At 45.9% G+C, this 23,244-nt stretch overlaps 1 long non-coding RNA gene across 1 annotated transcript; it reads right to left on the bottom strand.

Annotated features, from left to right (window-relative positions):
* Nucleotides 1-7,273: 7,273 nt before the first annotated feature.
* Nucleotides 7,274-23,120, bottom strand: LOC134175347 (uncharacterized). The gene is made up of 2 exons (XR_009968980.1): nucleotides 23,083-23,120; nucleotides 7,274-7,648 (listed from the first exon to the last, which is right to left on the bottom strand). It is a non-coding gene; the product is annotated as an uncharacterized LOC134175347 (long non-coding RNA).
* Nucleotides 23,121-23,244: the final 124 nt, after the last annotated feature.

A 23,244-nucleotide genomic window follows, 5' to 3' on the forward strand; every position in this document is an offset into this window, starting at 1 on the left:
ATTCAAGGTATCCCCTTAGATAGCCACACGAGCAGCTCGCTTGGCTTATCTGATACAGCTCTCAGTCGGCTCAAATCTTATTTATCAAATAGACAGCATTTTGTTTCGATGGGTGATTTTTCATCTTCCATTAGTAAAGTTGTTTCCAAGGTTCCCCAGGGCTCTATATTGGGCCCGTTGTTATTTTGTGTTTATATGCTGCCACTGGGTTGTATTATTCATCAGCATGGAGTAGCTTTCCATTTCTATGCAGATGATTCTCAAATTTATTTGTCTGCTAAACCTCGTGCTGTCTCAGCTGTCTCTGTGCTATCAGCCCGTCTCGCTGACATCACAAGATAGATGTGGCAAAACTTTTTTTGCTGTTAAATTCAGACAGAAGAGGTGAGGCCTGCCTCGACGCCAGCATTTTATTTCCTGGGATGACACTTGCAATGCGATCACTACCAGGATTTCATCGTTGGGTCCCCACTCGTGCACTCCTGCTTTACCTTGCTGCTCCCTGCTTGATTTGTTACTGTGCACCGCGTGCGACACTTGCTTCTGTCTGCAGCGTGATTTGTGGCTGCCATCGGCGTTGCTGCTCTGATGCATATTAAGGCAGAGGGGTTGGGGAACAACCTCCCCACCTCACATATGCTGCCAGCCCCAAGCCTGCAAAGGTCTTTATTTGTTCACGAGAAGGGATCTGTCCATCTTGCACATCTGCAAGGCTGCCATGAGCATCAATATCAGTGAAGTGGTTTAGAAATGTTTCTGAGTTTTTAGATGTTCCCCATCTAGTAGCATTTAAAACACATATCTGAAGGTACAAGTCCCAGGTAGCACTGTGCACATTCTTCTTAGAGATATACAGCTTGGAGTGTTTCTCCGGTAAGAGGTGATGGTGTGGTCCTGAACTACCAGTGAGGAGCAGTGCTGGATCCCTCAGCATGGTCCATGGCATCTCCCTACCCTACCCTTCATCTCCTCTTGAAGGGCTGGGGACAGTGGGGAAGTGCATGTCCTGCTGGCCACAAACCACATAGCGGTAGCCCTCAGTCACCCCAGGTTTTAGAATCATAGAATAGTTAGGGTTGGAAAGGACCTTAAGTTTTGCATGGTCATGAATGTTTTGGGGTCACCTGTATTAGAGCTGACCTAGGTTAAAATGCACATGTGACAAGTTTCAGAGCAGGCTTCTGATTTCACTGGCTGTTGGTAGGAGAAGGAGCTGCTCAGAGACCCTCACCAGATTCTGGGGCTGATCTCAGGGATGCTCACAATGCTCCCCCTTGGCTGGGGCTTCTGGGCTGGAACAGCTTGTGTCTACTGTTGTCATACAAGGTATGGACCACATGGAGGATGAGAGGAGCTTGGTGGATGCTCACTATGAATTACAACCCAGCTAATGTCCTCTTTCACTTGTCTAGTCTTGCTCCCTTCCATGCATTGTGCTGGCACCACATGGTGCTTCCCAAGTGTGTTGCCCGCATCTTTAAAAAGTCCTTCAAAACCAGTCAATTTGTTTCTATAAGGATGAGCCAACTAGTTCTCGCAGAGACATCAAATAAATCTACTTCATACATTATTTGTTAACTTCATCAAATAAAGTACAATTTTATGGCTTAAATGTCAATCTCCACAGCTCATTGAGTCCTTTAAAACAGCAGAGAGACTTGCCTGTTTACAGAAGCAAAAATTAGGCAGGCAGCTTTCAGCTAGTTCAGGAAGCCCATTGCTTCTTGTTCTAGGAAGAATCATAAAACATATTCAATGTTGAGAGTGCGCAATTTGACAAAGACAATTTGATTTGTCCATGGCTTTTAAAATATTCATACCACTTTGATGGACTATAGTTTTATAAATATGGATTACCGTTAACTGGCACAGGCAGTCGCTGCCTACAGATAGTGTTCTGTGAGGCTTGTTCGGAATGAAGGCCTCCAATAAAAAGAAATCATTATCTCTGCCTAAAAACCCTAATCAGTAACATTTGGTTCATTTGCAGCTCAGAGGTCAGTAATTCACTTTAACTGCTTATGTGTTTGTGTTGTGTGGGAAGAAAAGGAGTTTGTAGTTTTGCTCCTCAGACCTAGAAGCTGCTCCTGCTTCCGGCAGGCATGGGGAAGACCATCGGCAGTGGCTTAAATTCAATGAAATGCTTGATATTCACCTGGTCTGTGCCAAAAACCTCCTCTATGTGGTGCTCTGCAGGGTCTCACAAGCTGTGGTTAGCAAGGTGAGTGAACCACATAGTGCCAGGAGGATCCAGGTCCCTTCCATGGGAAACATGGGCAGCCTGTGACAGGAATGGCAGCAGATGCAGCATCAATGAAGGGACATCCTCTGGCACCCGAGATGGCAGCAGAGCTCCTCCAGCTCCCCGAGTGTCCCAGCAGTGGCAGGCAGCTTCTGGAAGAGCCGTGCTTGCTGCTTAGCATCATGTGTGCTCAGCCAGTCCTAGGTTTATAAGGAACAGGGGCTCTGACAGGAGCATCTGCACTGCGAAGGCACCAAGAAGAACAAGAACTGCTGCATCTGTCAGAAAACTAAACTGTTTTTTTAAAGATAAGGAAAAACTAAGATGCTGGTAATAAACCAAATAAAACATAAGAGCTGAAATCCAAGGAAAACAACAATAAGATCTGATACTGCTTTTGCTGGCTTCAGACGCTAACTGAAGTCTGAGAGTACGGGTAATGAGCATGTTACACATGACTTCAGGTTTGTTGAAGCAATAAACCAATAACTAGCTTGCTCCTGGAATAAACTACTTTGTATACGGTGCATACACACAGACAAGCACACAGGAGAGCGCTGGTGAGTCTAGCATGCAGGCTGAGAACCTGAATTAGCCAAGTGCTTTGAGTTTCTAACAGTAATTCAACTTGTGAAGCAGCTTCTGTTTCCAGCCCAAAAGTTTATTCAAGTTAAGAAAACACATCCTCAGATTAAAAAAGAGTATTGCACCACTGTCAATTTTCAGACGTTGCCATCAGGAAAAAAAAATTACATTTCAGGCTGACGAGCGACTAATCAAGGCAAGTGAAACGGTGCTGCAATAAATTACTCCACAGCGAAATAAACCACACAAACAGACCGATGATAATAAATGTAAATTATTTCTCTGAAGAAATTTTCTTGGTATATGAGTAATACGAACCATCAGGAAGGAGTCTTCCTTAACATTAATTACAGAAAATGACAAGTGAGCTGATGACTGCGAAGGCTCATTATCTGAGAACATATTCACAACTTTGCAATTTGCGCGAGATGTACTCGGGCTAAATTAATCTCCCTTCTTTGCATGAGCCTCTTCTAATTTTCATGTTATTAACAGGTTTGCAGTATCACTCAGTGCTTGTCACTCTAATCAGGTTTCGGCATGTTCGCAAAAGCGAAGTGTCATTTATAAGGATAAGCCCTCATAATGGCGCTCTCTTTCATGTGGAGAATTCTACAAGGTTGCTTTTAATAAGGTCCTTTAATCATCTCCCTTTGCTCAACTTTTGGCCCCTCTGTTTTTTCATGAAGAGTCGTTAAAAGACTTTGAAGTTCATCAAAGATGAAAAATTCATGACATTGCTGCAGGGAAAAGGCCAAAGGATGGAGGGACGCGACTGGGCACAGCAGCGGGACAGGAGATGGCCTTTCCATAGGCTCTGCCTGGGCTGTGGGACATCCTAAGGCTGAGCCCACGATCAGATGCTCTCCCACATCCAGCTCTCACAGGTGCTCCCTGGCTCCTCTTTCAAAACTGCTGAATATTCAGAGCTGGAGATAGGCAAGGGGTTGCCTCCATCAGCAACAGTCTGCAGGCAGCAAAGGCAGCAGCATCCTCCCTCCACTCTTGGGCCGAGTCATGGCATAGGATCATTACCCGCAGTGCCACCACAGGGATAACCCTAACCGGGGGAATCGGTGCATCCCAGCGTCCCCCCTGGGCTGACTCAGCCCTCAGCATCAGCCCAGCACTGACACCCTGGGGATGAACCAGTGGAGGGAAGATGCTGGCAGAAGGGATGGTTTGGAGGAAATCAATACCCCTGCGAGCAGGAGCAGCGGCAGCAAGGCACGTGGCACTTTAGAGGGGAGCGTTAATCAAAGGCGACGTTCCTCTAGGTCTGCGGTATGGCTGGGCTGTTTGAGGTTAACCTTATTCTTCTTCTGTGATTTGATAACACTGGACTGGTGTTTATGCTGAAGCTTTTGAACACAATGGAAGGAGGGGGAGAACTTTATTAAATTTTTGAAATTCATTTAAGCGGGGCTAGCGTAATGAATTGCCAGATCTTGTGTGCACATTGTCCCCGGAAGCAACAATAATTTAGGTGGACATAAACCAATATGTAGATTAAAAATGTTTAAGCCAAGTGTCGTAAAATATATAAAAACATAAGGCAGAATTAACATATCAAAGTTTAGCATTATAAGTAATGGCGGGTCAGATATAAGGTTATGTCTGCAAAATTGCATTTCAATATAATAAATCCATTCAAACTCTGTCCAGAGACACAAATTGAATCTATAGACGAAGCAACTGCAATCCATTGAATGTTATGAAGTATTCAAGTGAAAACAATGCATTTAGAAAAGGAAATTGCGTATATTTTAAATATACAGGTGCTTGGAACTTCCATATAGCATTATGTTCATACAGATTTGTATACACTGCATACACAGCCTACTTTTGACAAAGTCCTCAAAATGATGAATTTCTGATGGAAGACTTGATATTGCAGCAGATCTGTTATGCACCGCTTATCCTGTAACACAAACCATTAATAATAATCACACTCCCCACTGTACCGAGCTCTCTCGTTAGGGTTTCAAAGCTTTTGCAACTCCACACACCCCAGAAGGATGCTGCTGCAGGCAAGGACCATGAGGGCCAGCCCAGCCCTGGGGACACACACTGTCACCATCCCCATGCAGGTCCGTGGCTCTGTGTGCGCTCTCAGCCCTGCACTCCAGCATCATTCTATGATTCTGTGATCTCCATTCTCTACCTGCATCCCAGCCCTCTGGAGCAGCTTTTTCCTCCCTTGCTTTCCTGCAGCCAAACTTTCCCAAATGCCAGACACTTTGTGCCTCCATCCTCCATCCCAGAGGGAGCACACTAACAAGCACAGCCAGAACACTGTAAGCCACAATGTCTTATAGATATTTGATAGAAGTACAGCCCTTCTTGAGCTGCATTAACACGCTGCTGAGGGTTATTAGTGCTAATAACACCCTGTAAGAAGTGAGCACGGGCACTAGAACACAGACATTCCTGCCCCATCTCGTTCTGTGGCTGAGGGCAGGGGGAGGCTGCCCATGCCCCCCCCCCCAACAGTCCTGCCCAAATACCCACCCCATGGACTGGGGTGTACATGGGTGGGGAGCATGGCAAGGGGAGGCAGAGGTGCTGCCATGACATCTCAGAACATCCCTAGCCACAGCAAAGAGATAGAGAAGGCTCTTCCCTGCTCCCTGTGGGCTTGCCAGGATGCTCCCATAGCCAAGATCTCTGGCTTTATGACCAGTGAAGGCTGATCATGTTCAGAGGTGGCAAAGCAGACAGGGGAAAGGATGTAAGGAGTCCTCTCCATGGCTCTGGCAAGGCAAGGACCAGAGGAGCAGCGACTGGTGATTCCTGGGCACAGGATAACTCTGGCAGCAAGGCCTCGAGAGTGGAGATTAAAAGGTGCTTTTGGGAGCTCACGTGATGGGGAACGCAGACTTTAATAGACATGTTCATCTTTCAGCAGTGTGTTTTGCATGTAATAATGTCAGCACACTTCTCATTCTGGCAGAAATTCCACAGATAATTGGAAAGAAGTAAAAATGAAAACATTAGAATTTGCCATGTCATATGTTAACTTTTTATTATTGTATGATGCCAATGGTCCACTGACAGATGCTGTGTTATTAACATTTGATTAAAAATCACTTCAGGTCTAAAGCAGCCTGTTCAGAAGAGAACATCTTGACAAGCCTGGTGGTTTGTGATTGACAATTAATAACATTCTGTGTGTCACAACATAGATAGTGTGACTTATTGGTGCTGGTGTAATGCAACACTTTTCATCTGAGCCCTTCAAACTGGTACATAGAAATAGGAGAGAAAGAGCCTAATTCAGCTGCCTTTGATTATAAACATAACAGAGCTAGTGTGGATCTCCATCCTTTGCCCAGAGCAGACTGATAGTGCTCAGAAGGACAGATTCATCCCTCATCCCACTGTCCTCTACAATGGAAAGGACTTTGCCATCATGTTACACCACCAAACTTCTGTGCAAAACCTCAGCATCAAACTACACAGCCACAGCAGTTACTTACAGCAGACAACTACAGAACTGGATATTTAACAAAAAAATAGAAGGAAAGTTGTGACATTTTCTTTGCTATTAAACCAATTTGTACCTGGGAAAGATGATAGGGCAGTCCTCTGAGGTTTGGCTGGGGACTCTACTGCATGCTACAAGAAATGAGATCCAGTGTCTGCACATTAGTAGTGAAATTCATTAAAAAGATGTACATTTTCTTCTTTGGCCGAGGTCTGGAATGTTCCATTTTAACTGCCATTGCTCCAGCAAAGGGGAGAATCTGACAAGCTTTGATTGGGCTCTATTTTGAGATAGAGGCTTTTGCAGCCCTGACCACGTTTATATCCACAGACATTACTGTGGATTCAAGTGCTGCACCACAGCGAGCAGAAACCCAGGCAACTCCAGTGAGGAGCAGCCTAAACCTCTGCAAATCCCACAAACCCGGTCCAAACAGGCCCTTGCTCTCTCGCTACTTATTGAAAACCCCTTACCCAATGCTACAGGGCAATGCAGTCTCTGCTCAGAAGCAGCAGCCACAGCAACTTCTGCTGATGGAGCAGCACCAGTGCTGCTCAAAGGTCCCTTCACACAGAGTTGGACATAAAACAGTTTTCATGGATGGGCTACTCAAGAGGCTTAGGGTTTTGCTCCCATAGGAGCAGCTGAGATGTAGCAGGGACCATGCCCCTCTGTGGCTGTGCATCACTGTCCTGCAGCAGCCTGTGCCTCCACTGCAGCTTTGGCCTCCATTCTGCCAACCCTCCCACCATGGGCACTGCTCTTGGCCTCTACAAACAACCAAGACACCACCATCACCAAGGTACCATTCAAGCAAGGCTTGCTGTGCCATACAGAGCACGGTTGCAGCTACATACTGAAGCAATGCAAACACTTCCCCAGCCCTAATGCAGTAAGCAGGGGAAATAATTACAGATTTCCAAGGTTCAACAGGGAATACTTCTGAGAAATGCGTCCTCCACTGGGAGTTTCATAACCATTTAATCTAATTTTTCTTGATGTTTTGATCTTCCTTTTAAACAAGGCATTTGTCATTAGCTTTCAAGGAGACAAGTTGCTAATACATTACACTCTTAAAAGGCCCACAGTTAGTGTCAATGTCTTCTGATGGCTGTTCACTAACAGTACATGAAAGAATTGCCAGTGTCAGTTCCCCTCCACTTGGCTGCAACAGCAACAGCAGCACAGTCCCCTCCCAGCAGCACAGCCTGGTCCAGGGGGCACAAGGTCCAACTTCTGCCTTATCCCTTCCACCCTTCCTATCGAGAGCACTTTTCATGGTGCTTTTACCACCTACATTGTGCTTAGATGGTTCTGGGTGCTCCTGACTATTTCTGAGTGGACATAAAGCAGAGGTTTATTAGGAAAAGGAAGCATAAGAATAAATCCTCTCGCAAAGAATTCCTGTTCTCCCACCCAGCTCCAAAGGGTGAATTTCACCCCTAAGGAGGATGAGTGCCTCTGGCTCCATCTCAGCTAAAGTCAGCTCTGTCAGCCTGGGCAGAGGCAGGGGAGGATTCACCTCAAATCTCTGCTTCCTCTGCTCTTTAAGGAGTGTGAACAAAGCACATGGAGCAAATATTTTTCTTACTTCTTGGATGGCATAACTTCCATATGAAATAATAATGAACCAATAAATTACAAGGAGCTAAACAACCAGAAGAATATGTACATGGAGTTTGGACTATTTATAAATGAATAAATCATTCATGATTTATAAACTTCATGTAGCTAAATGCATCATTTACTAAACTCCAATGCATTTCACAACATACCCACCTCTAACTAGCTGGTTTTTAGAGCAGGCACGCATCTTCATGGAAACATCAGTTGATCCGTGTATTACAGAGATTGGCAAGACTCATTCACTGCAGCATCAACAACAGAAACAGCACATCTATGGCAATTTTCAGTATTAGCATCTTTGTAAAACCCCATGGGGCAGCATCCCCTGATTTCCCAGGCAGTTCCTGAGAGGGGACTGGACCTGAAGGAGCTGGCACCCCTGCACTCAACAGGAGCAACCCAGGCTCCGGGCAGGGCAGAGTCACCCTCAGCCCATCAGCAAAGACCAGCAAGAGGTGTCAAGTCCAGGGACAGATGATTCTTACAGAAGTGGTTGAGTTTAAAAGTCTGAATTAAGGCTTCCCTGCTGAAGACCATGAGCTGTGCTGCCTCTGAAGAGGGTATCTGCTGCCTTGCAGCTGCACCCATGGAGGGGCTCACCCTTCATTATGCATGATGCGCAGGCATCTCCTGTGCTCTCCTCTGACACAGTGTCACTTCTCCCTAGCTGCATGTCTGTTTTTAAACGAGATAATGCTGAATAATGCATAGCAGGTACATACTTTTTGACAAAGAGTCATTCCACTAAAGTGTTTTTTAATTGGGAAGCATCACAGATATTTCCAAGTGCCCAGAAGCTGCTGGAATACCTAATGCTGGGGTAGGCAGCAGCAACCCCTGCAACATCAGAAAATCTAGTTTGCCTGTCTTTTAACACACATGGCTTTTCTTTCTATACCTTGTGTTGACTTGCCAGCACTAGAAATACAAAAGACTTCTGCTACCATGCTCACAAGCAAGCTTCACACATGGACAGCTCAGGATGGGTTCAGCGCTGCTGCTCACATACACAATCCAGGAGGAGGATACAGGTGTTTGGGAGGCAAAGACGCAGCTCTGCTGCTATGCAATGGCCTAGAGCCATTAGACAGCCTTCACTGACCAAAGCCTCCACGCTCTGGGGTCTCACCTCCCAACAGCACAAGTTCTGTCAAGATTCCCACACAGGCTGGCAGGGAATGCTGCACAGGAGGGTTTGCCTCCATCCCGTGGTACCCAGGATGCGACAGCCACGGTGGCGTTAGTCACAGAGGAGCCTCAGTGCCCTGGTGCTTCTGGTTTTAAGCCCTGTACCTGTCATATGGTAATTAATGGGTGTGGGATTTCTTTTGACAGGAATTCAATGGCCTGGAACAGACTTTGTGCCAGTCTTTCATGCCTGAGGCAAAGTGCTTACTAAGTAATTTTATGGATACCAAGCTCAAGCATTTTACTGCTAGCACTTTGTTTGCCTTAGTTTGTAAAAGGCAGGGCCTTACCTCTCCCACAGTGGCTGACAAACTTCAGCTCCAGAAAACCTGCCTTTCTCCCCAAAAATGTTTTTCCCTGTATTAACCCTGGGGAGCAAGCTGGATCTGAGCAGAGGAAATTGCTGCAGGTGCAGGGGGGTGGCAAATCCTCCCCTTAGGCAGGGAAGAGACCCAAGGGCAGAGGTTGCATCACACCTGAGGCTGCTGCTAAGCCTCTTTGCTCCCAAAACATCAGGAAACCACCTGCAGGACCCTCGGGGCAGCAGCTTGTGCATCAGGCAGCTTCCCACATTAGGTTTGCAGATGTTTTCCATGAGCCAGGGCTGGAATCACACCCATTCCCATGCTTCTGCCAGGGTGGGAATTGCATGGAGGCCATCACAACCTGCTGGTAGCAAGCTACCATCCTTCCACCATGGCACGTCCTGCTCACCCCGTGACTGATAGAAATTTAAAGACAAAAGGCACAGACCCAGGGCTGCCACCAGATGCGGCCAAGGTGGCTTCCTGCACATTGAGCCCACTGCAGGGGTGGAGGGGCTGCCAGAGACCTCGGGAACCTCAGAGCATCGAGGAGAGGGCAGGGTGCACTCAGCAGAGAAATATCTAACAGTAAACAGAATATTGTTTTATATGAAACCATTAAAAAGGTCCCTGAGGGCAGCCCTAAGTATATATTATATTTTACTCTGAATCCCTGTTTTGACTTGACTTTATAACAAAACCATGTTTTCTGTATTTAAGCAGATGCAGTAAAGGAAAGGTCGTGACTGGTGCTGACATGGAAATCTCATTTGGCTCATGGGTCCCCTTAGGGTCTTTATGCTGTGTGGTACTTTAAACATATTTCAAAGTACAACACTAAATGTCATTCTTTAATAGACAGAGGCATTCCAAGTGTTTCTCAAATTTCCTTGGAAAGTGCTTTCCTGAAGCCAAGGGCTCAGCGCTGGTCTGGTTCACACCCCGCACAGGGAGGTGGCTCCATTGCAGCACCACTCTGAGAGCACTAAGAGCCACATCTACCACATGTCTTGGAGGTAATTTAGCCTGGCAGCAGCTCCTTGCAATAGCTGGGAAATAGGAAAAATTGCAGGAAAGAAAAAAGAACCCAAATCTCTTTGACACGTTTGCCATATTTTGAATTAATTCCCATCTTTCCCATTCCTCATCCAATTCCTCACATCCATTCATCAGCTCTTTGGGGACCTTAAAGAGTTATCTTTACTCTTTGGGGGGTTTGGAAGTGCTTAAGGTCTGACGCAATCTGTACAAGTCACTACTGCCCCATCCCCAATTCTGAAGCCTCTTGAAAGAGCAGCGAGATCATATTGTGCTGCCAGGCTCAAGATGCCATGAGGATGAGGAGCCAGCCAGATGGCCTGGAAATTTACTTGATTTTCAGAGAATCAATTTCATTAATTTCTTCAACAAACAAGGAATTTACTGATGAATCAGAGGGATTGATGCTGGTCAGGAGGAACTGAACTCAGTGAATGACTTCTGCCTTAAGAAGCTAAGGCACTGAAAAAGTTGAATTCATCTTGAGAATTAAATGGGACTTTGTTTGGAAATGGGTATTTTCATTTACAGTTTCTCCTACAAAAGGATGAGATAAAAGCACTCTGTAAATCCTCAGAGACCCAAAGGCTCCTGCTCAGCCGAATGTGACATTAATGGGTTGATCCCAAGCCAGAGGTTTGTTTCCCATATTTGCACAACCAACACCAGTATTTCCAGTTTTGTCAAGGGAATGGGGAGAAACCCAGTGACTGCAGCTCTGCCACACTGAGAGCCATCAGCTATAGCACGCTTGCAAACAGCCTGGACAGGATCAACAGGCTCCTCTCTGCAGGGCAAGGATTTACAGTCAGTTTATGCCATGTGTACCGTATGCAAGCTTATTTTTCTCTTAGCTGCTATAAAAATTAAAGATTTAGGTATAACCTACAAAAGGTACTACCAATTTTATGTACTAGCATTTCTCTCCTATGATCAGGGCATAAATCCAGCTTTTTCAGCATGTCTATAAATTACTCTGTACCAACAGGGCAGCTGCAGGTCAACTAAGCAAAGCCAGATAAACCTCTTATAACTTCTTGCTGTGGCTATCCTTACCATAAACTTCTCACACACTCTGGGACCACTCTGTGGTCTGTCCTCACAGTCAAACACATCTTCTCTATAGTCATTAGGAAGTTTTCTTACTTCTGATTATTTACCAGTGCTTTTTAGCTAACTGGTGGCAGCCTGCATGGAAATAGGGTCTGCCACAGCCATGTGCTGCTATTTGGGACCAAGGTGACAATGGGTTACTTGGAGCTTTAAAAAGCACTTGTGGAATCCAATCTGTTAATTCTGTTCTCTCAAAACAGAGGCAGCAGTTGCCTGCACACACAGAAGACAGGTTATTGCTGCCATGATGCCGCCAGGATTATCCCATTTTTCCCCACAGAAGCATCTCAAGAAAACTAAAGGAAAGCAGAAAAACTTGGAGAGTAGGGAATATCTCTTCACCCAAAGAGTCATCAAGCACTGGAACAGGCTGCCCAGGGAAGTGTTGGAATCACCATCCCTGGGGGTGTTTAAAAGACAGGTACATGCAGCACTTGGAACATGGGTTAGCAGGGAACTTGGCAGTGCTGAGTTAACGGTTGGACTCTATCTTAAAGAGCCTTCTCCAACCTGAAAGATTTAATGACTGTCCTCACATACCTCATTTCTTGTCATCATTGTGAAAAACTACTTTTGTAGTCTAAATGGAAGCAAATATTTGAAGTCACATGGTGCTTTCTTTGCATTAATTAGCAATTTACTGAATAAATATTGCTGTGTAAACCAACAATCAGTATCTTGTAATTAAAAGCCTGTTCATGTTTATCTGTAATCTTTCCCCGAAGATAAAGCCCTCTGAAAACCAGTTTACAGATGATTCCAAAATGGGAAAATGTCAGTGTAAAGAAACTCATTGAAATGAGTAAAACACTGTCATCATGTATGGGATGCGTCAGAACAATCCAACTAACCTCATGCTCACCTTTAAGCCTTTGGAATGCAGACTGAGAGGAGCAAGTGTTGGTATTGGGCAGGTTACTGGAGGTACATGCTGCAGTTACCTCATACACTGCAGTGACTTTATTGCTCCCAGCCTGTCCAGGAATGGGTCTCCCCAGTGAATGCTCACTCCCTCTTGGGTACACATCCAGCACAATGTTATCACGAGCTCTGTTCACGCAGGTAAATCCCTGAACATTTGCAAATACATCCGTGCCCTGCTGAGTATACAAACAGCTGCACTCGCAGCTTTCAAAGGGTAAACTTTAGGAGAGCCTTCTACATTTCTACAGTGAATTTCCCCCAGTGGAAAAATTCCTGATCTTCATTAATAGTTAAAAAGGAAAGCACAGGGAATTCTCGGTAGAATATGAGACATGAGGACAAATTGGTCTCTGGGGTAGCCATTGAACTCCGCTGAGTTACACCAAAGACATGATTCTGAGGCTTCTTCTGCTGATTAAAAGTGAGGGTAAAGACCAGACTTATGAGCCCATCCCTGGCATTTTCCTCACCTGGGACTCCCCAAGGGATCTCTTGCTAGCTCACAAGTATTAGGCAAGCATGCCTGCTCTCTCTGCCCAGCAGGGGGGTCAGTCTCTGATCTGCCGTCAAGCCTGGGCCAGTTGTAGGGGTCTTATTTACCTATTGGAGAATAAACGCGAGCCCTTAGCAGGTAAAGGACCTGTGACCATCCTCCTGTCCATCCCCTTAGCCCCAGTTCCCACCTCTGCAAGCTGGGGACAGCCAGAGAAACCCCCACTGAAGTCTGACACTGAAGTGTGTGAATGAAAACTCCAATGTGTTTAAATGTTAGCAGCAAATACTTCCTATCTATTTATAAATCTAATCCTATGTTTTTTTTATATACTTAGATGTGTTACTCTGCTCTCATGCATTCGCATACCTGTGAAAAAGCCCTTGGGGGGGGGTGTTCCTCTGTTTTTCCTCGGGTACAAGTTACCCTTGGCTCACAAATGTCTTTGAGACCTCACTGTATGGGCAACCACCACCAAGGGGGCAAAGGCTCAGAGGGTGTTATCGAACCCATAAGGAAAATCAGGGCAGTGTTCTCTCCAGCTCTTAAACACATGATATTGCTCACTCCAGTTCTTATAAACTGAATGATGTGTCATGAATCTAAAAAGGTGGAGCTAAGATTAAAAATGGTCTGCCTTAGCTTTAAGAAATGTATTCCAAAGGCACAGTATAATGAATGGAGTCATTTGGATCCAGCAGTCACTTTGTTCTTGTTGAAAGGGAAGCATGCTCTAGTGTTTGTGCAATTAGACAAATACCTTTAGGACTGTTCCATGTTATTTCCAAATGTGGAATCTCCATCCCTGCACTCTTAACACACTGCTTCCTCACAGGTTTCCTCCTAGGGTACTCACCTTCTACTAGTTCATGTTTTGCAGAGTCAGGCCACAAACCCCTCATGTTCTATAGAGGTCATACACCAGTGAAAACAAAGATTTGAGTCCAGACCCATTTTCTGTTTGAGCCACAGCCTGTTGCCAAAGCCCACAAAGACTTCAGCCTCCAGATTTCCCATGGTCAAACAAGACGAGGTCCGAGTGGCATTAAATATCACTTCTGCACTGCACACATTTTTTTTTCACGTAGAGTGTCAGAAGTGAATAAACCCCCGATGCTCTGGGTACCTAAAGCACAATACAGCTTCTACTGAAGGGACCTTCAGGGACAGGAAGCTAGTGCACTGTTAAAGATTAAAACCCAGCCGTCTGCTTTTATGCTTGAGAGTCCTTCGTGACTCCCCGGTGACATCACATTCATCTCACTGTATTTGAAAAATGCATTTAAATGTCAAAACTAAAGTACCCAAACAACAGCTCCTTAGCACACTAACTGTTAACACATTGCTTAGCCAAACGCCTTCCCCAAGACATATGGGACCGACTCCATCCATAAAATATACCACAAGTAACACACAAAGTCCCAGAGGAAATAAATACTCTCTGCCATACCCTGACCCGGTTTTTCCTCCCAAAACACACCGGAGGACATGTTTCAGTACAGGCATGGACATCAATTTCAAATCGCAAATACCTTCCTGCAGCACTGCACCTTCTCACTGCTGAGGAGGCGCTCCCAGCCTAAAGCTGCAGGGCTGTAGCTCCCGGTGGGAATGCATTCCCATCATTAAGCCCCATTCTGCAGGAGACACACAGCTTTTTAGCTCAGATGAAAACAAAGGTTTCTGACAGCTAACCCTTGCAGCTGCCCACCCCAGAAGTGCTCCCAGGCCAACAACAGAGCACTGATGTGTGCCTGCTATCAGGTTCCCTTGGTGGTGCCTTGTTCTTACAGCATCCTTGGGCCAGGACAAAGACCTGAACAACTTGCTCTGCCCCACACCAGCCCTGCTCTCAGCAGAAGATTGGACTAGAGATCTCCCAAAGTCCCTCCTAAACAAAGTCAACCTCTTCTTACCACACAAGTTATTCTGGTGTTATGGAAAGGTTTAAGCCTCACTCAATTTAAGCAGCTTGCTCTCAGCTCAGAGACGAGACCTAAAGACCCTTTCTGAGCTGGTATGGGTGTTGGTAAGTCAGGCACATAAGCCACACCATGTTCCTGAGCAACCCAACACCACAGCATCTGACAGCAACGCAGAGGATGCTGTTCAGCCACCTTCCACCAGCAGCTCAGAATCAGGGCTTGGTGGGTACATCCCTGGCGAGGGCACTGGCTATATGGTTACTGCCAAGGCCCCACGCTGGGTGTGCTGCATCCCAATTGAAACAGAACTGCTCAGATCAATGAGCTCAGTAATTTACTTCAGACCAACCTAATCAGAGCAAGGTAAGAGAGAGGCAACTTTGCAAAATGTAAATGAACTTGAAGCCAGAGATACAAGTAATGGGAATTCAATGGCAGCCTGTAAGAGCAGCAGAACACTTAGCTGCCCTTAATTCCAACTGCTTGGAACAGGGGAAGCCCAGTTTTCCATGGCACCGCTGAGGGAGCCCTGGCTCTTTTTCAGAGAGGAGCAGTTAGGCCTTCATAATGGACTGCAACTTCTTAGAATAATTTAATTTTTTTCCTACTGTTACGATGCCAGAATTTCAATCAGACAAACCCAGGTAATGGATTTCTTTCGTTGGGCATGTTACATAAATTGCATATTCAAGTACTATAAAATATTTGTAACAGACAGGTACTTTTCTAAATTGGGTCTGACAGTAAGCAATAGTGACTGGAATATTTATGTGATGGCACCTATGCAGTGAGGCAAAAGGCAGAGTGTGGGACTATGAATGTGCCAGCAGGAATTCCAGGCAGAGATTTCCAGCTTTCTTCCCCCACTGCACCAAGATCCCTGACCAGCTGAGGCTGTGGTCTTCATCATGAGGGAGCTTTACCAAAGCCTATCAAGCACAGAGAGCCCTACAGCAGACATTTGGACAGATTCTCCCTCCTTTCCTTCTTTCCCTTTGCTAAGTCTTTATCACAGCATAGTTATTTTGAATCATGGAGCTGATTCCACACCTGGAAACAGCATCACTGCTTCTTTGGACCAAGCACAGAGCTGGCCACAGCCACGTTCTGCTCAAGGGCTTTGTTTCTTCCCTGTAATGCCCTCACAACAGGGATACTGGAGAATACCCCTTCACTTCTCTGGGCATCAAGTGTTTGGAGACATATTCACCAAACACCCCAGCTCCACCGTGATTTGACTGTATGGTGACAACACTGTTAACCTGACTTGCTTCTCCCACCCATCACCATCCCAGGCTGTTCCAGCATAATGCAACCTCCACATAAAGCCCTGTGTTTAACCCCCATGAGATGCTCTCCCCAGTCCTCTGGTCCCTGGGGGCAGGATCTGCCACGGCCAGCACGGCCCCAGCTTGCAGGGCTGGAAGGATGCTCCTTGTCCAGTGCAGTGCCCCCAGCTCTTGCTCCACTGACTGAGACAGAACACTCCTTTCAGTAACATTCTCTTGACAATCACAGTTGGCAGGTCCATACTTTGCTATTTACAATTAAAATATTGTATTGATACAAATAGGCGCTGGCAGCCGCTTCAAGAGGTTTTTAATTGAATGATTATTGTATTAAATAACTGTTTTTAATGGAGCATGAACTTGCTTAAATAATGACTGTGGAGCTGTTGAGGGTCAGGAGGATTTCATAGGTATTTCTGGCTTTTCACAAATGAATATTCATGTCTTGCCATGAGAAGGATTTCCTGGCTGATCATTGAGGGTTGCAGGTAGATGCTTCCAGCATCTTGGCTGTGCTGGAGCCAGGACCCCAAACGTGCCACAAGTGGTGGCACAGGCACCCTGAAGAGCAGCTGAATCACCCAGCCTTAACACACCCTGACCCACAGCCTCTTCTGCCAGGACGTCTCTATCCATCCTAGCATTAAAAACTTCTTTGGTACAGACATCTCCATCTATCTCCTTTCAACAACAGCTCACATCAACTTGTATTACACATGAACAACAGAAGCAAACAGGAAGATGAACCCTCCAGTAGGAGCAGGATTAATCACAGATGATAATTGCCATACCAAGAGATAATGCTTCCAGCAGATCAGCCTTGCCTCCTAGCTCCCAGGCAAAGGGGACCTATGGAAACCAGGGGAAGCAGCAGTTCATCTTAGCATGAACCCCCCACCATTTATTAAATCAGTGAATCCAGATTACATGATGTATCAGATCAGAAACACAGCACCAAGCCAGCAAATCCTCAGCCTTACGCAATGCTGTATCCCTTTAACCTTCTGGTCCCACTCAGATCTGCACCCTCACATCTGCTTGCACTTACCAAGGACTTCTGAGCAAGGGCCCATTTTATTTACTGAGCTCCAAAACCTTACAAACTGCAGACAAATACTCTTTAGGAGGCAGTAACAGGACCAGCAGAACACGTCTGACCAGCAGCATGGTATTTCACACCTAATGAGCCACAATTCCCAGCAGGAAGCATCACTGCAGTGCAAGACAGGACCCCCATGCACATGCACCTCTGCACCCATTGGTGCCCAGGTGCCATCAGCAGAGCCCCAGGGAAAAGGGATCCTGATGTTTATACTGCAACCCTCATGAAGCATCCCTGCACAGGCACAGGGCCAGCAAGGAAAAAAGCTCCATCACCCCAGGGTTCACCGTAGAAGCAGCCACCACAAGCCTCCTCCTCTGCATGCCAAGGCAGGCTTGCTTAATTACTCTCCCAGCTTATGCAGCCATGTGACAGCTATGTGCTCTATTGGTTTATTGCCTCCATTAAGGCTCCAATAACTTAACAACAGATCAATAAACCATTATCACCCTCCAGCCTTGAAAATCCAGTCACCCCCAAATCCACCCAGCTCTGATGAGTTCACAGTTTCTCATCACTAAAGAGCCAAGGCAATTTGTTAGAAGAGTCTGTGCTGTCAAAACACCCCTTCCTGCAGTGGAGGGTGGAAAAGGGGCTCTCCCCACCGACACCAGCATCCCCCCAAGAGACAAGTCTCCCAAGATGATGGGCCAGGTAAAAGCATTCCCTACACTCAACTGGAACGGGATGACAAAGACATCGCTCCACGAAGCCCTGTGCCCACAAGTTACCCTTTTCCCCACCCCAAAGGCAATGGGGCTCCTCCACCATTGTCACCTGGCAGGGGTCAGGACCAAATCATCCTCAGCTCTCCCTCAGGAGGCTGACACCCTCCTTTGATTACCATAAAGATCAATATTGCTCCTTTAGCTTTAACACACCTGTAGAGCTCCGACTTTGAGAGAATTTACAATCTGAAATGCTAACAATTTACTTCGCTAAAAAATTAATTCAGCAGTTTTCCATAAATTATCTGCAGCTCAATAATAAAAATACCATTTCTACATTTGGATACTTTCCATTACCGCTCCTGTTCATCTTCAGAGGAAAATAGCTCTTTAGAAACAGTACCATCTAAAAGTACGTGCTGAAAAGCGATATTGAGTTGATACATTAGAAGAGAAAGTTGGGCTCCTTTTGTAAGAATCATACAGTTCATAATAGTCTTGAAGAAAGTTGTCTCTGAATGCAGTAATTTAGCCCTGGAAAAGTGACAAACAAATAATTCCAACTAAACTAGAGATAGAAAAGAAGTGACTTTTAATTATAGAACCTTTTTTTGATGAATTTATTTCTGACAGTTTTATAGGCTGACAAGAGAAAGTATTTTATATGCAAAAAACATTATTCACTCTCAGCTGTTAAAGCATAAAAATTGTCAAATGATTTTAATACAGTTTTAAGTTTAATGTTTATTGTCAGAAAAAAGTCCACAGCAATTACCAAGTCACATGGCCCTTAATTCTTTGTGTTTCTGACAGCAAAACCAGTAAAATATGGGGTTTGCCCAACCCTTTTACTGTACAGATTTATGACTTTTAAAAGACAGCTGTTTTTCTTATTTCACCTATAAGGAACTAAGCTTCCACCATGAGTGAATCACCCCTCTTAACCTGAGCAAGCAATTACATCCAGCTCTGCATCTACCCCTGAGCACAGAGCTGGGACTATTGCACAATTAAGCACACTTCCCCTCCATAGGCATCCAGATTAGAGCAGTCATTTGTTGAAAGCAACAGCTTCACTTCCTAGCAAGCAGCCCCACTTCACCTAAAACCATGCTCTTCAATAGAATAAGGCAATTTAATTCACAGCAGTTTCCCTCTGTCACAAATCCTTTGGAAGTTCAAATATTTTTTCAAGGAAATAGAGGACATGAAAATCTGTAACTTCACCCATTTGCCAGTGGTGAGGTTCCCTCGTATCTGATGGGCTTTGAAAGAAGATCTTACTGCCTCTAGAACTGGGATTCAAATTGGGAGGCAAGGGAACTTGCATACTCATACACAGGGTTTTAGAAGCAGCTCCATTTTTAATTCGTCCAGAGTGTTATCAGAAACACCAACGTGGCAGATAGTGATCTGATGTGATAGCCAGAGATGCTGGAAAGCAAAGACTTTGCAGCCAAGGTACCACCACTGTGCTCTGCCAGTCCCAGGTGGGTTGCTTTATTTCGCCTATGGGAAAGCTTGTGCACAAAAGGGCATATTATGGCCTGGGAAGGCCATAAAATGGTACATAACTAATGATTTTTAATATCAGAATAATGAAACCAAGCTAAGAAATATTAATCTTTTTAAAAAATGTAAAGAACTAGGGCTCCGTTTCCATGGCAAACCACATCCTGCACATTATCTATCAATTGGGGATTACAGTGGCATGGTAAATAGAAGGGGTAAATACAGGAGAAAGGCACTGCTTTTCTGTCTGCAGAAATAACTGTGCTGACAGTGTAAAAGCATAAAAGTATTCCTTAGAACAGATAGCAAACATCACCAAAACAGCCAGGTTTCTGTCCACTTACCCCTGTCCCTTGGCTGCCCAAGCACTGCCTCCAGCCCTGAGACCCCAGAAATCCCCCCTGTCAGCCCAAGACCCAGCATCTCTCTGCAGTAGAACTGGTTTACATCAGCAGCATAAGTGTTTGTTCTGCATCCAAATTTTTCATGTCCTTATACCCTCACCAGCCAAGCTAAAAGCAAAAACCCCACCAAAAAAACCCTCCAAACTTCCAGGAGTTTGCAAGCCCTGCTATAAATAGAGCCCTAATAGGAGGCTGTAATAGGATACAATTTATTTCCAGATCTGATGGGCTGACCTTCATCATCACTCGAGGCTCTGCTTGTCATGAATTATGGGCAATTCACTCACTAGTGGAAATAAATTGTGTTACCAGTGCTCAGCGTTGTGTCCTCCACACCAGGCACGTAAATGGGCCACAGCTCCTCACCAGTGCTGCTGGGGACCAGTTTCCCACTGCACGGGTGCAAGGTCTCCTTCAGGGAGCCACTCAGCCACACTGCCATGTCCACGAGTTATTTCTGGAGGTGCTGTGAAAGGATCCCAAGCCATGGCTGATGGGGCTTGGTGCCCATCTACCAGCCAAGGACCAGCCTGAGGCACTGCTGCCCTGCAGCATCACCAGCCACCCTTGCATGCTGTTACTTGCCTCACCCACATCTGGTATGGATCCACCATTCCAGTTTCAGGGTCAGCTATAGGACGTGATGTGGACAAGGTGGAACAACCTGAGCATTTCTCCTGCTCTTGTTTTCATGTTGATCAAAGGGGCCTAATAGCCACTAGAAGAGTATCAGACACATGAGCACTGCAGCCATTGACTCCTGCCTTGCTCCACCCCATCTCCACCCAGGTAATGAGATAGGAATCATGAGAAAAGAGGTCATGGTGTTAATCAAGTGCAATTAAGAGAAACAAATAAAATCACTTAACACCAAGCAGAACCATAGAAGTGTTAAAAGCAGAGGCTGGCATGGGAAGCTCTGCTGGAGCTGGGTAGCAGAGCCCTTGTGCCAGTCTGTCCCTCCTAACCACCCCCTTGCACTTCAGCATCTGCTTGTGTTGTCATACCCTGGTTAGTGGGGATAAAGCAGATGCACAGAGCACTTCTGAGAGCCTGTCACACCACCACACACAGGCCCTGCACACCTCCACAACCCCACTGCATCTCCAACAGCTAACACAAGCTTGACACCTTGCACAGGCATTGTGGTGGTGGAGAGCAAGCCTAATGAATGCATTTGGGCTTGCAATTAAGCTTGATTCTACAAGCACTCAGCAGTCAGCCCCTGTGTTTCCAGCAGCTCATTCCACAGTGCTAAATGGCTCTGAACAGTTCTGCTGGAAACAGTGGGAACCAGAGTGGATTTGGGATGTCTGAAGGTCTTTCATAGGCAGTGCTGAGTTGTGACAACACATTGCTCCCCAGGGGTGAGCAGCACAAAGAGCAAAGCAGCATGAGGTACAGGTGCTCCAGACAGCACCACTCCATAGAACCACAGCAGCCAAGGAGCCAGACCAGAGAAATCCCAAGTTTGAGATGCACATGAGCAAGCAGGAGAATGGCATTTAAAAGCTAATACGAGGATTTCTTATTAAATAAACCCTCCTCTTCATTTTGCTCTGTAACAGAACCCCGAACAAAACCAGGTTTGTGCAGAAAACGGTCTGTGCTGCATTAGGATAGGTAAAGGCATCAGAAGCTCCCCCCCACCAGCTCCCACAACTCCACCCCATGGTGAGGAGCTGCCTTCACACAGCACAGCACCCAGCCCCTCTGCAGGCTGTCAGGCAGGCTGGGAGTTATTGCCAAGTCCTGTATTTATAATGTGCTTGCCCATGCATATACAATAAAGGATTTCTCAAGCTATGCGGTGATGAGCTCCTGCGTAGCTCAGATTAGAGATGAGCTCGTGGTTAGCATTACACAATGAACACATCAAGCAGGAATTCATTATCCCACAGTCAAAAATGCGTACCTGGAATTCTCTTTGAAAAGGATTGCTAAAAGCCAGCAACTTTCCTCCTCCCCACAAATATTCCCAGCCCTCCTTTCTCCCAGCATGGCCTCACCCCTGCCTGCAGGGGCTCAGATGGTCAGTTTGCACCACAGAAATTCATTACAGAGAACATCCTGTATCACAATTTATCAACAACTCATCAAGGCCCAGTCCAACAAGTGGCCAAACATACAACAAATTATAATCCACAGCATCCAAGAATAAACCATCCATTAGCACCAGAACTCCTGTGACCCTGCCCGACACAGCTCAGCCTCTTCCATGTGGACACTGGGGCTGTCCCAGGGCAGGAGGACACAGGGAGAGCCTGCCCACCTCTTCCAAGCTCCTCACATTGAGAACACTTTGGCTTAGGCTTCCCAATACCAATTCATTATTGAGTTGGCAGCTTTGTCATTGGCCACACACAGGTGAGTTCTCACAAGCACCCTCTCCCTCCCCAGCAAACAAGCTTAGCTGCTCCCTAAAATTGAGTCCCCTTTCCAGGTCTGAATAGAAACCATAAGTAACACTTCAGCACTCCCAGCTTAGTCATGAGGAAGCCAAGCAACAGAAGCATTTTCTGCTTCTCCTGATGTAGACACAGAAAATCTCTGCAAGTCAGTGGTTCAAAGCATCATGCCTGGCTCAGGGAAAGCATCAGTGCTTCTCTGCTCCTTGAGTCAAGCCTGCTAGTGCTCAGATGACTGATGTGCTCCAGCTATTAAAGCCTAGGCAGTAAATCAAGAATTAGCCTACACAGAGTCTAAAAGGGAAAGGATTTATTAAAAGCCAGGCAGCAGGAAGAAAACAAGTTTTGCTCTATAGCTTTGTCTGTGCACAGTGAAAGGAGGAGCAAGACTACAGTAGTACAGGAGCTCAGAGAGTGAATAATTCCCATACAAAACCCCGAGTCTTTTCCCTCCTAAACACAGGTGTGTTTGAGCTCTCCTGAAAATTGCTCCGAACACAACTCCTGAAATCCCAATCACATCCACCTTTTATAGGAATACATCCACCTTTTATAGGAATGTTTTTCAACAACTTCACTCAGATCCACAGAGCAGTCAAAAAATCCAGGTTAGACAAACTTTGATGTTCTACAGGAGATTAATTGAGCTTTTTCCACACAGCACAGAGAACAGAAAGACAAAAAGACCATCTACAAAGCATCAGATAGACATCACGACCCCCAGAAACAAGACACAAACCCAGGAGACACTGCAGGCTTCCTGCATTACATACCAGTGCAGAGCAGCCTCCAGCACAGTCCCAACTGCACAAAGAAAATATATGATGCTCTGAGCCCCACATTTATGGGCAGCAGGTTCCCCTCCACCCCTGCAGTGGGGCGGGGCCTCTGAGATAAGAGGCCCCAGGACACCCTCACCTGAAGTTAATGATGAG

This window comes from Pezoporus occidentalis, unplaced genomic scaffold (genome assembly GCF_034315485.1).
Source record: "Pezoporus occidentalis ecotype Australia unplaced genomic scaffold, CSIRO_AGI_Poc_V1 ctg68, whole genome shotgun sequence".
In the NCBI taxonomy this organism is placed as follows: Eukaryota; Metazoa; Chordata; class Aves; order Psittaciformes; family Psittacidae; genus Pezoporus; species Pezoporus occidentalis.